Consider the following 12,059-nt stretch of genomic DNA (forward strand, 5'->3'; position numbering starts at 1 on the left):
AAAGCCATCAACAAGGAGGAAGATCAATTCAAAGACTATTTCAGCAAGAGAGATAGTGACCTAGATTAGAGAATATGGAGAAGGGAAGTTATTGGGAAAATTTTGGAGGTGGGACTGAGAGGACTTGGAGAAAGAAATGTGACAGGTGAGGAAGAAATGTTAGGTGACATTCCAGCTTGAGCAACATTTAGTAGTTCCAAAACAATGGAGGAAAAGCAAGTTTAGGAGTGATAAAATAAATTCACTTTGGACATGTTGCCTTTGAGGTGATGTGGGCCACACAGACAGATATGTCCAGTGCACTAATGGATATAAGAGTCTGAAACTCAAAAGAGAAATTTAAGCTGGAGGTTTAAATGGGGGATTTGTGTATAGTAGCCAAAACTTTTTCTCTGGTTATCGAAATGTGGCCATGCCTTGCAGACCCCCTCAAGCCCCAACCACTCCATGAACCACACCATCAATTCCTGTTCTGAACACCTCCCCTGAACTTAATAGTTTGTACATTATTATTGAGATATTAGGGGAGAAAGATCAGACAGGTAGACAGACAGATAGACACTGTCACTGGTTGTATACTTATTATTTCATGCATATGTGTTTTCTTTTCACATCCATCTTTAAGCTGTTTAAAGACAAAGACGTGTCTATTATATGCCCTGGTTCTTCCAAGGCAATCTGGGTTCCAAACATCCTGGCCCTATGCATTCTTGTGCCATTAAATTTTCTTTAAAAACTTCTAACATCCCCTCAAACAGTAATTGAACAAATCTAGTCAGCTAACATTATAATTAAATATCTAGGCCATGAAAGATTGAGGCCCACAAAAGACACACAGAACCTCGGGATGAGGAAACATCAAGATTTCTCACTAAATTACATGAGTAGTAGCTTATACTGATAATTCTTTCACTGAAATGCCCAGGAGGGAGGCTCCAGGGTAGCATGAACCTGGGCAGGCATCCCAGCTCCACCACAAATGGGGATGTAACCTTGACCAAGTTACTTCACCTCTCTGTGCCTCATAAGCCTCCTTTGTAAGGAGAACGTGGACATACATAACTAATGCGTCCATTCATACCAAGTGCTAAGGGCAGAATGACAGGCAATACAGACTCCATCTTCATCTGGCTTACTGTCAGATGACATAAATAATGAATTACAGTTGCTCTGAAGAAACGAAGGATGCTACAGGATATAGCTACAGGGCATAGAACAAGGGGAGCCTTCTGTCCCCAGGAAGGTCAGAGAATGCTTTGGTGAAGAGGGGACAAACTCTCTTTAAGATTAGACTTATGGATAACTTAAGTTTCCTTGAGACTTTGACATAGTAATTTTCTAAAAGACCTATCTGACTGGCCTTCCCTAAAGTTTTAAGTTGAAAGTTGATTGAAGTGCTTTTCAAATTAGTTAATATAACTAAAAAGAGTGAGTTCATTCTCCATCAGTAAGGAATCAGAGTTATGTTCAATGATTAACAACTTTAGGAGACTGGGAAAGTCAACAAAGACCTGTGCAACTGTAAAATTTCCTCTAACTCAAAAACATTACTCAGAGATTTGCCAAGAGATAACTGAAACAAAAAATTATGATAAACAAGTAGTAAGTAAACAGATAAAACCACCCGCCTATTACCTTCACTAAAAGACTCCCATTAGAACATAAGCTTTATATTCTAAAAAATAAAATAATTTTTAAAAGTTTTATAAGGACAAACAGTTTGGTCCTCAATGCCAAGGCCAGTGCCTGGCATATAGTAGGTGCTCAAGAAATATGTGTTGCATGAATGAATGAGGAACTAGCATAACAGTGCAAATACTGAAGTCTGATATTTTTAATTTTGATTATTCATATAATTTTATTTTTTAAAATATATTTAAAATATATAATTATTCATTATATTGTTTTTATAACTAAAAAAACTATTTTCTATTTTTCACAATATAGAAAAATATTCATTTGGAATACGAAAATGTACATTTTTGTGTTCTGACTACCTCACCATACACCTCCATGCACATAGCCATCACTACCACCTATACAGTTAGAGCATGTTTGTTTCTTAATAAATATCTAAATAATTTTTAGGAAGTAAATTGCAAGAATTACTGTCAACAAACATGATAAGGAGCTTAAAATATTAAAATCTACAGGAAGCCTTAGAAATCCTCTAGACCAGCAGTCCCCAACATGTTTGGCACTAGGGACCATTGCTCCTATGAGAACCTAACACCTGATGATCTGAAGTGGAGCTGAGATGGTGATGCTGTGAATACAGATGAAGCTTCGCTCACTTGCCCACTGCTCACCTCCTGCTCATGATCTAGTCTGATCCCATCATACACCAGGTGATCTACCAAGTGCCATTCAACTTTGTATTCATGGGGCAAAAAACTCCTACAGAGTCATCCACACTCCACCAGAGATTTTCTTCACAAATGTATGGTAACCAGTCATAATCAGACTAAAAGGTAAATGAAAAGGTACTGAATACTCACTGTGTTCACCACTATACCCTCCCCGCCCCTCAAGAAATCATCATGCAGATCCACTAGGTTAGACAGGGGTCAGCAAATCATGGCCTGCAGCCAAATCCTACTCACCACCTGTTCTAAGCTAAGAATGGTTTTCATATTTTTAATAAGTGAAACAAATTAAAAATATAACAATATTTTTTGACCCATGAAAATTCAAATTTCTCTGTCCATAAATAAAGCTTTATTGGAACACAGCCACACTTATTTGTTTGTGTATTGTCTATGGCTGCTTTCATGCTAAAATGGCAGAGCTAAATAGTTGCAACAGAGACTCTATGGCATATGTATTAAAAGTCTAAAGTATTTATCTGACCTTTTAAAGAAAATGTCTGCCGACCCTTGCACTAGGAGATAGTTAATGTGACTTTGGTAAATTTCACCTTCCGAAAGAGCCAGCCTTGTCCCCGCCAACCAGCTGTAGTCACTCACATGCTATTTCCTCTTCTTTGATTATTGAAACTCCACAGCAAACTATTGTTTTTACCAGTCACTTAGAAAACAAAGATAAAAGTTTCCACAAAGGAAATAATAACCTTTCTTTTCCAAGGTCCTCATCTGCCCCACTTCCAGTGAAATTAAAAGCAATGTTTCACTGGTGAGTTTGTCTGTATCATTTTCCCCAACTGAATTCAGAGGACTCCAAAGGCTTGCTTTTAGAAGGGCTCAAGCAGAAAAAAAAATGAATAGCTACATTAGCAAAAATGGATTTACCCTAAGGAACAAAACGAATGTTTATCATCTGGAACTGAAAGCATTCTTCTCTTATTTTGGGATGCTATTCTTCTAATGTCAAAATGTGAAAATGGTCCTTATATACTACTCTTCTAAAAATTGAAAATTATGTCTATACTTAAATTTTCAATTTACTGGTTTTCCAAATGAAAACAAAATTCTAAATCCATACCTGCTCAGTGTTGCAAAATGATTATTAAGATGTAATGAGGTTTTTTGTTTGATTTTGTTTCATTATACTTTCCTCTTCTAGTGTACAAAGTCCCTAAACTAGGAAAATCCCATTCCGTGGGCCTTTGGAAATAATTTTAGGGTATCTACGTTCATTTACATCATGACCCCAGCTGTTATGCTCCTAAAGGTACAAATGGCCACTCTTTTTTAATAGCACATTTAAAGAAATCTAATGTTAGTTCAGCATGGTAAACAGTCTACGACACTGTATAAATAAAGAATTCTTTGAGTTGTAAATAGTAGTTGCTCAAAGTAGTGGAAGGCTGGCTGAGAAAGAGAGAGACATCAGATGGACACAAAGCTTGGAGGGTCTCTCCTCCCGCTTCCCAGCAGGGTGGAAGAGGGGACAGGAAGGACGCCAGAAGGCTGGAAGAGTTTGGCCATCCAGAAGGACACTAAGGCTGCCAACTCCTGAAACCAGCCCCCATTTGGCCACTGTTCACTCATTTCCCAAACATCAACTGAACATCTTCCTACCTATACAATATCCAAGGGATTACAAAGAGCAAAAAGGCCTGGACTCTGCTCTTAAGAAAACGACTAACCAGCATGCAGGTAAGATAAAATGTGCACAGAACCAATAAAGCTACATACTGGACATGACATATGCTAGCAGTTGGCTAACTACAGCCTGCAGGCCAAATCCAGCTGGTAGCTTATTTTTATAGATAAAGTCTTATTAGAATATGCCCACTCATTTATGTATGGTCTATGGCCGCTTTGACACTACAGTGGCAAAGCTAAGTAGATGTGATAGAGACCATGTAGCCCGCAAAGTCAAAATATTTATCTGGCCATTTTCAGAAAAAGTTGGCCAACCCCTGAATATGCAAGAGAGACCACATCCAGCTGGGGTAATCAGAGGAAACCACTTGAAAGAGCTGGCATTTGGTCTGGGCCTTGAAGAATATGCAGAGTTTTAAAAGGCAGAAATGGGAAAAGAATATTGTGAGGGCCAAGATGAGAAAAGTCTGAGAAATGAACAGACTGAATTTGAATCGGGTACAGAATATGAGAAGGGGAATTGTGGCAAAGTGGCCAACAGCACTTATCTAGACCACACAATTTAACTGTTAATGACACAGTTAACTGGCAATATTGTTCCCCTTTCCTCTAGCTTCCTTGACGTTTACAACAAACCTCACTGGGACCTAGCAAAAGCCAAGGTGCTTTTCAAAAAAATGTTTGCTCACTGATTGATTACTATATTCAATCGTAAATTTTCTTGTGAGTTTAATTTCAAAAGCACTTACATTAATGCCTAGAATTGCTTTTAATTCTCAATCGTGGTAGTCATTACTGCTCCCATTTGGCAAAGGAGGAAAACTCAGAGACTGACCGACCTCATGGCCCATATGGAGTCAGGGGCCAGGAGACCCTGGATTCTCAGCTCCATCCCATGACTTACTTTAGGAAGACACTCATATTGAAGGGACTGCTACATGAGCTGTATTAGAGACGAGAAATTTCAATAAACAAACACCAAATAATCAAACAGAAATGCTTTTTTGGGTCACATCCTCACCAAAACTAAACTGTGGCCTGATAGCTGCATTAGTTAATGCTTGGTGCTACTTAAAATCCAGACCAAAGACCAAGAGTTTGAGATAAGTTCATTCTATGCTTCAAAGAGTTCTGGTCAATATGCATTGTTTTGTTACAACAGGCACAAGGTAAATGCTCACATGAATTAATGTGAATCTGTTAACAGATGAAAACAAAACCCAACTTATCAATACATACCTTGGTAGTTGGATCATCTTTACTATACAATGGAAAACTTAGGATCCTTAAAAGAAAGGCATCATATGTAATTAACTCTCCTGTCTCTCTGTACTGGCCAAGTACACAATAAATAGGGTTTGAATGAGTCCCTTAGAAACCCCAGTTAGCTGCCAATTGAGTAATATCTCCTTTTCAGGGAAGTGCCATAAAAGAGATTCTAATACCTTGGGTCACTAAGGATTTCCTATGCAAGAGGATATGAGGTTGCAGCACTGAATTTCTCCAGCAGGATATTCGGTGTGATGAGTAAATTGGCATGGAAAACATGAGTTACTCTCACCATTTGTCATTCCAGAGGTCAGAGTTTTCACAATCACCAAGTGTGTATAAATGGTTTCTTTAACCATAGAAGCTGTCTCCTTTCAACCCCTTCTCCATGCCTCTCCACTCACATCCCACCTCCACTGACTTCTCAGAATATCTCTTCCTGCACAATTTTTAATGTTTTGTTCCTTTAACTGCTTACTTTACATAAGCCTGTCTAAAGGCATCTATAACTAAATTATTTCCATTATAGTTAACTGTAGAACAGATAATGGTTCCAAAGGAAATCTGAAAATCACTTTGAAATATGTAGTAGCTGTTCTCCCAAAGTAGAGACTGGAGGGCTGGCAGCGGAGTAGAGATGCATTATGATGCTTTCAGGATCAGAGGAGGGAAGACACCTTCTCTCAGTGTTCCCTACCCCAGTCATTCTGCTAATGTCCTGTCTCCCAGCATCTACTACCTCCTTCCTCGCCTTTCCCAACACCCATCTCAGAAGGCAGAACAGGAAATGTCAAGGCGGAGGACAGAACAGAATCAACTAAGAAACCTAAACACAGGTTTGGGGACTGGCCTAGGAAGTATGGTCAAATGTCATCCCACCAAGCCTAATGAGATTATGTCATAAAGATGAGCATCGCTCCCCACCAGTAATGAGGAAAAAACAGAGGAAAGAGCCAGGGACCAAGTATAGGGTTAAAGATAAGCAGCAATACTAAGGGTAAAAACTTGTAAGTTAAGAAAGAGTATCTGCCTTTCCTTGACATATTCACCTCACCATAACCAAACTCTACTCCCGGCATGCCTTCTTTTATTTTGGTAACTTACATTTTTTTTATTACTTTTTTAACAATCAAATAATCTAGACTCATGTTGGAAAAAATGTAAAACACAGATAAACAAAAATAAGAGAGAAATATAGCTGGATGGAAAAGAAAGAAAAGAGAAAAATCCATAATATCCCCACCCAGAGAATCCATTGCTAACATTTCAGTATTGCCTGCCAAACTTGTTCTTGCTTACATGTCTTTTGAGGGGTTCTTTCTTGAACTGCTTTCAAATATTGTATTTTACTTTTATTCCATCTGGAAAAATCAGTTCTGAGAGCTATTACCGACATATTTCTCAAAGGCAACAGCACTGATGATTATGGATTTCATTCCACCTAGTAAAACATAAATGTATGATTCTATACCTTTTCTAAAAATTAATATGGCCATTTTTACCAGGAAGTCTTTTACAAACAACATGAACATCTTTCAAAAGGAGACATCGGAGTTACAGCTTAGATGATGGTACGGGGGCGTTAATGATACTATTCTACTAGTATTGGGGTACATTTTAAATCTTCCACAACAAAAAATACATTGCACCTAAATGCTGATTTATGTTCAGACCAATATGTGAAGTACTCACTAAATGAAATAAACGATATTTTGTACTTTCAAAGTGCCACTCTTGAATAAAATTTTATAAACGTCTTCTGATTTAATGCAGAAAACACCTAAAATTCAGCTATGAAAACTGGGTTCAAAATATTGGTTTCTACCATTTTTAAAAGGGTTTCTTTGACCCACTGATTTCTCAGATTCTTAAAAACTATGCGTAAAATTATATGCTATCTGGAAGTTGCTTTAAAGTAACTTATCTAGCAATTAATCATTTCAAACTTTAAAACCCTTTTAAAAGAGAAAGCAGATCCATGAACAAAAATGGCAGGATGCTGACAGCTATTGAAGTGGGTGATGATGGGTACATGAGAATTTGTTTTCTGCTTTAATGTATAATATATGAACATTTCCATAATGCAAAGTTTTTTTGTTTGTTTGTTTGTTTGTTTTTAATGCCCACAGCACCTAGTCTTCCTAGGAGGTCTCCCATCCAAGTATTAACCAGGCCCGACCCTGCTTAACTTCCGAGATCAGATGGGATTGGGCACATTCAGAGTGGCATGGCCGCAGATGCAAAGTTTTTTTTAATCACTGTGAATATATTTCTCCTATCATGAATAAATCTTTCATACCCAGTGTAAAGATTATCAAGCTTTACTAGAGTAGCTACTATGTGACCAGCACTGTTCCTAGCACTTTATACTCATCTGTTCCTCACAACATGCCTGCTCGGTTGGTGTTATTAGTCCTGACTTGATATCTGAGGAAAATGAGATTCAAAGAAACTTGGCCAAGAACTCAAGGCAAGTGAGATGGGGGAGGGAGACCAACCACACCACGGAGGTGTCTGCTACACATAGTTTGGTCTCTTTATAAATATTATTGTACGTGAGCATGTCTGTTTCATTGTCACTTGCAGTATTTTAGTGCATCCTGTTTTTCTAGAAAAATGAATCAGCCTCTCTCTGTTTATCCAAGATAACAAAAAAAAAAAAAAAAAGAGGCCCGAGAACAATATTGGTCTGATGGAGGCCATCCTGACTGTAAAAGGAAATGTCCCTGAGTCAATATCCTCAGTGAGAGACATCCCCTCATAAAACAAATGAGGAATATTCCAATGAGATTCGAATAAGCATAAACATCCACACCACTCAGTGGACGCTACTCTGTACTCACCAACCGGAATTTTGACTGCCTGTGTAGGCTTTTCCTGTCTCATCTCAGATTCATCCCATAAACTCTATTTCCTCAAATGGCTCCAGCTTTAAAGCTTCCATAAGTTCTCTTATATTTCCCCTTAACTGAGATGCCCTTTCCCCATCTCTCTGCCTATCACAACTCTATCCTACCTCTAAAACCCAGCTCAGGGAGCACCCTCCCCTGGCTGGTACTACGTGCTTCTTCCTCTGTAGTCTCATAATGCAATGGCTGTCGTCTCCTTTAATAAATTTCCTCCATTCGCCAAGTATTATGATAAACCATTTTCAGATTTCTCTCTAAAACTCAATGTCGATTGTTTATGACAAAAGCTATGTCTTGATTCCTTATTACATCCCACAGTCCCAGCACACAGAAGCTCAATGTGGTAAAAGAAGAAAGAAGGAGGGACGGAGGATATGTTGCTTTATATGTATAGGCCAGAGATGAATAGGCTCTAAAGTCACCAAGTAAAGTACAATAATATTTAGAAAGAGACCAAACAATATGTGTGAATAGGGAGTTAGGCTCTAAAGTCACCAAGTAAAGGCAAACTGATGTAGGAAGACTGCTTTTGAAAACTGAACTGAACATTAAGTTTGCTATGCCATTTTTAGGCATTCTATTGCTTAATAAAACTGGTACACCCAGTTTTCCTCCAAGCTTTAGGACAGACAGCTGAAAAGATACTGGCTTGCACTTAGGCACCAAATTGTGGTCATGCTCTTGAGGGTCTCCTGGGAATCAAAATGAGCAGAAGGAAAAACAGACTCACATTTCCTTTCACACTCACTCCAGGGTGTACCCTACTAGAGCTTACGTAAAGCATTATCCATCCATCTTCACTTTTTCCCTGCCCCTCTCTCTCTCTCCAGGCTCACATAGTTGATGTGGGTGCACCATATGAGCACACAATGCAGCTTCACTGTGTTTCTTCAAGTACATGACTACTAGAGTCATGGGTTTCCATGGATTAACCAATTTCATTATTTCTAGCTGGCTCATTCCAGCAAAGAACTTATTGGAGCCCTTTAGAATTCCATAAATCATATCAATATTATTCATGAACTCTAAAAACCTCTCCCATGGATATGAAAATAAAATGTAGAATATTTCACGTGAGTAAAAGAAAATAGCTGTTATTATAGTACATGCTCGTAGGAAAACCTTGAAGGATGTACACCACAGTGGACAAAGGGTAACTTATGCGATATTTTTTCCTTTATTTCACGAAGAACTATGATTACTTTTGAAAATTTTTAAGTTACTTTTTAAAGGCTACTATAAGTTCTTAGCGATGGACTAAAACAAGAGATTACAAAGATAAAGCCTGTACCTTCTGCAGGCTCGTTCTCGTGGACACTGAAGAATGGTATGCGAGGTTCCCCGAGCCAGCAGGCTGCCTGCCCAAGCTGGCTACAGGCCTGGGGCTACAAAGTCATGCAGCCAAGAGATATGTCCAGGCGTGCCAGTAGGGTCGGCAGACACCCAGGCGCTGGTACCAAGCTTGGGGTGGGTGGCCCAACATCTCTGCACATCCATCTATGCCAGTCAGTGCCAGAGGCCCCATACATATTTATCTTTAATCCTCACAATGACATCCAAGGCAGGCAAGAGGCTGGGTAACTTACCCCAGATCATATGGCTAGAAATGGCAGAGCCAGGGTTTGAAACCAGGTAAATCAGCTCTAGAAAGTGCTCTGAACCAATGGAACATGAAGATGTGGTCCTCATACACCTGGAGCTTACAAACCAATGGAGAAAAAAGTGAGGGATATATAATGTGCAGTGTGAGGGATAACAGTGAATTGAAAAGTAAGGACAAGGGATTTGGGAATGTAGAGCAGAGAAACTTTACAGAGGGCAGAGGTAAAGTTTGAACCTACTTCTGTCTGGACCTAAAGTCTACTTTGGTCTACTTTGCACTGTATTAGGCTGCCTCTCCAAGTAGCAGGAGTCTGGAAAGGCAGAAGAAGCACCAATTGAGAGGACAGTCACCTGACAAGTGCAAACCTATCCCCTCTGCTAACCCCACCCCCCATCCAGTACTGTCTGGACTCCAGAAAGAGGCCATGCAGGAGCCAACGCCAACCTTAAATCCATTGCCATCTATGTAATACCCAGAGACATTTAGGCTGCTGGCCAAGCAAGGAAATCCAAAATAAACCTTCACTTCTATCATGACCTCAAACTACTGGGAGACGGACAGAAACAAGGACAAGGAGGAATAGCCCTGCTATGTTTTCATGGCACCTTTCAGGAAGAGATGAAATTCACCAACAGTCACATCTCTCTGAGGTTGCACCATGTGGTGTAGGTGAGAGCAGGGACTCTCCTGAAGATGATCATATGGGGCCTCTGCAACTTTTCAAAGAATGAAAACACTATGCCCCTCAAACTTCACACTAATTGACAGGCATTCCTATGAGGTAGTGTTTGCCAGTTTTATTAAAAAAGAAATCAGGTATACAGCACTAGTTGATGATTTCTTCAATCCCCACTCTCTTTATTGGAGTACAAGGACACTTTTGTTCAAGCCTATTACTTTAGGCTTCAACTGCAAAGGGAGGCCCATGGTTTATCTTTATTGCCTGAAGATGGGATTGCCCAACAATATCGCCTGCTTGGGTTGCTGGACAATCCTAAAATCAAGCTGAACCTGCAGATCATATTACACCAATGGTCTAGTTCTCTCAAAATCTCAGGAAGTTGATTTCTAAATTTTGTTTTCCAAACTAGCGGTCCTTTGGAAGCATCTAGGAGTCTTCCATCGCACCTTCCTTTAGGTGCCAGATTAGGGAGTTGGCTCCATTTAACATCTACAAACTCCAATTTTTTTTTATTTGTTTTGGCCCTGGGCTTCATCATATTGACACTTTTAAGCACTTACCTAAGTACTTTACATAAACTGGCTCTCTTAATCCTGGAAATAGTCTTGTAGGTGCTTTCGTTATCATCTCTCTTTAGAGATGAAGAAACTGAGACAGAGAGAAATTAAGTGATGTGCTCAGGGTCACAGTGTTCCTGAGCGGCAGGGTCAAGAACTGAACCCAAACATTCTAGCTCTGGAACCTGTATTCACAACCACCTCCTCTAACATGGGTTTAGGATAAATTAAGTTTCTTTATGTTTTAAATATGGTACTCACAAATGGAAGCATGGCATGTGGAACATAAACAGAGGCACAAAGGTCACATGTAAATATCTTAACCTCAATGGTATGAGTCCCGAGGATATAATTGGTTCTTCTTTGAACCTGTCTGGTCAGCCCTAAAATTTAAGCAACAGACTTCACCATCCAAGATGATAGTGAGTTGGACCACAGAGCTCAGCTGGACTGGTAAGTCCGGATGACGGAAAGTAATCAGACAATGGCTGCCTTCAAATTCAGTTCCAAGTACCTTAAGGAAGACCCTTTAGGGAGTTGGATCTCATGCAACTGCATAACATGTTTCTCCTCTCTCTCTTCCTCCCTCCCTCCCTCCTTCCCTCCCTCCTTCCCTCTCTCTCTCCTTCCCTCTCTCTCTCACACACACACCTTTGTGAAAGATTTCTTTTGAACAACATAGAGTAACTTATCTACTCAACATGACAGAGGATGTTTCCATAGGAGCTAAAACAAACATCTAGATCATTTTTATCTAGATTCTATCTGCACATCAAGATCCAGCTCAAATCCCATCTGTCTAATTCCACTAACAACATTTCCATTGCAAAAACTTACAACTATGTCTGCCACCTATCTAGGAATAAACTCTCCAGGCCGCGGAGACCACACACATCACCCTTTACATAAGAATCTCAAGCTTTTCACTGCAGTGCCTTCCAACTACTCTATTCACTAGCTCAAAATGACACAAGTAGAGAGAGTGCAAACTACCAGAAACCTGGAGCATCAATAAAGAATCCACATCACCCT

At 39.5% G+C, this 12,059-nt stretch overlaps 1 protein-coding gene and 1 pseudogene across 1 annotated transcript in view; both read right to left on the reverse strand.

Moving 5' to 3' along the window:
- WWTR1 (WW domain containing transcription regulator 1) overlaps window positions 1-12,059 on the reverse strand; it is a 117,401-nt gene that overhangs the window by 75,441 nt on the left and 29,901 nt on the right. The gene's annotated exons all lie outside the window — the stretch shown is intronic.
- On the reverse strand, window positions 7,397-7,515 carry LOC112474509 (annotated as a pseudogene).

Source organism: Pteropus alecto, unplaced genomic scaffold (assembly GCF_000325575.1).
Source record: "Pteropus alecto unplaced genomic scaffold, ASM32557v1 scaffold239, whole genome shotgun sequence".
Taxonomy (NCBI): Eukaryota; Metazoa; Chordata; class Mammalia; order Chiroptera; family Pteropodidae; genus Pteropus; species Pteropus alecto.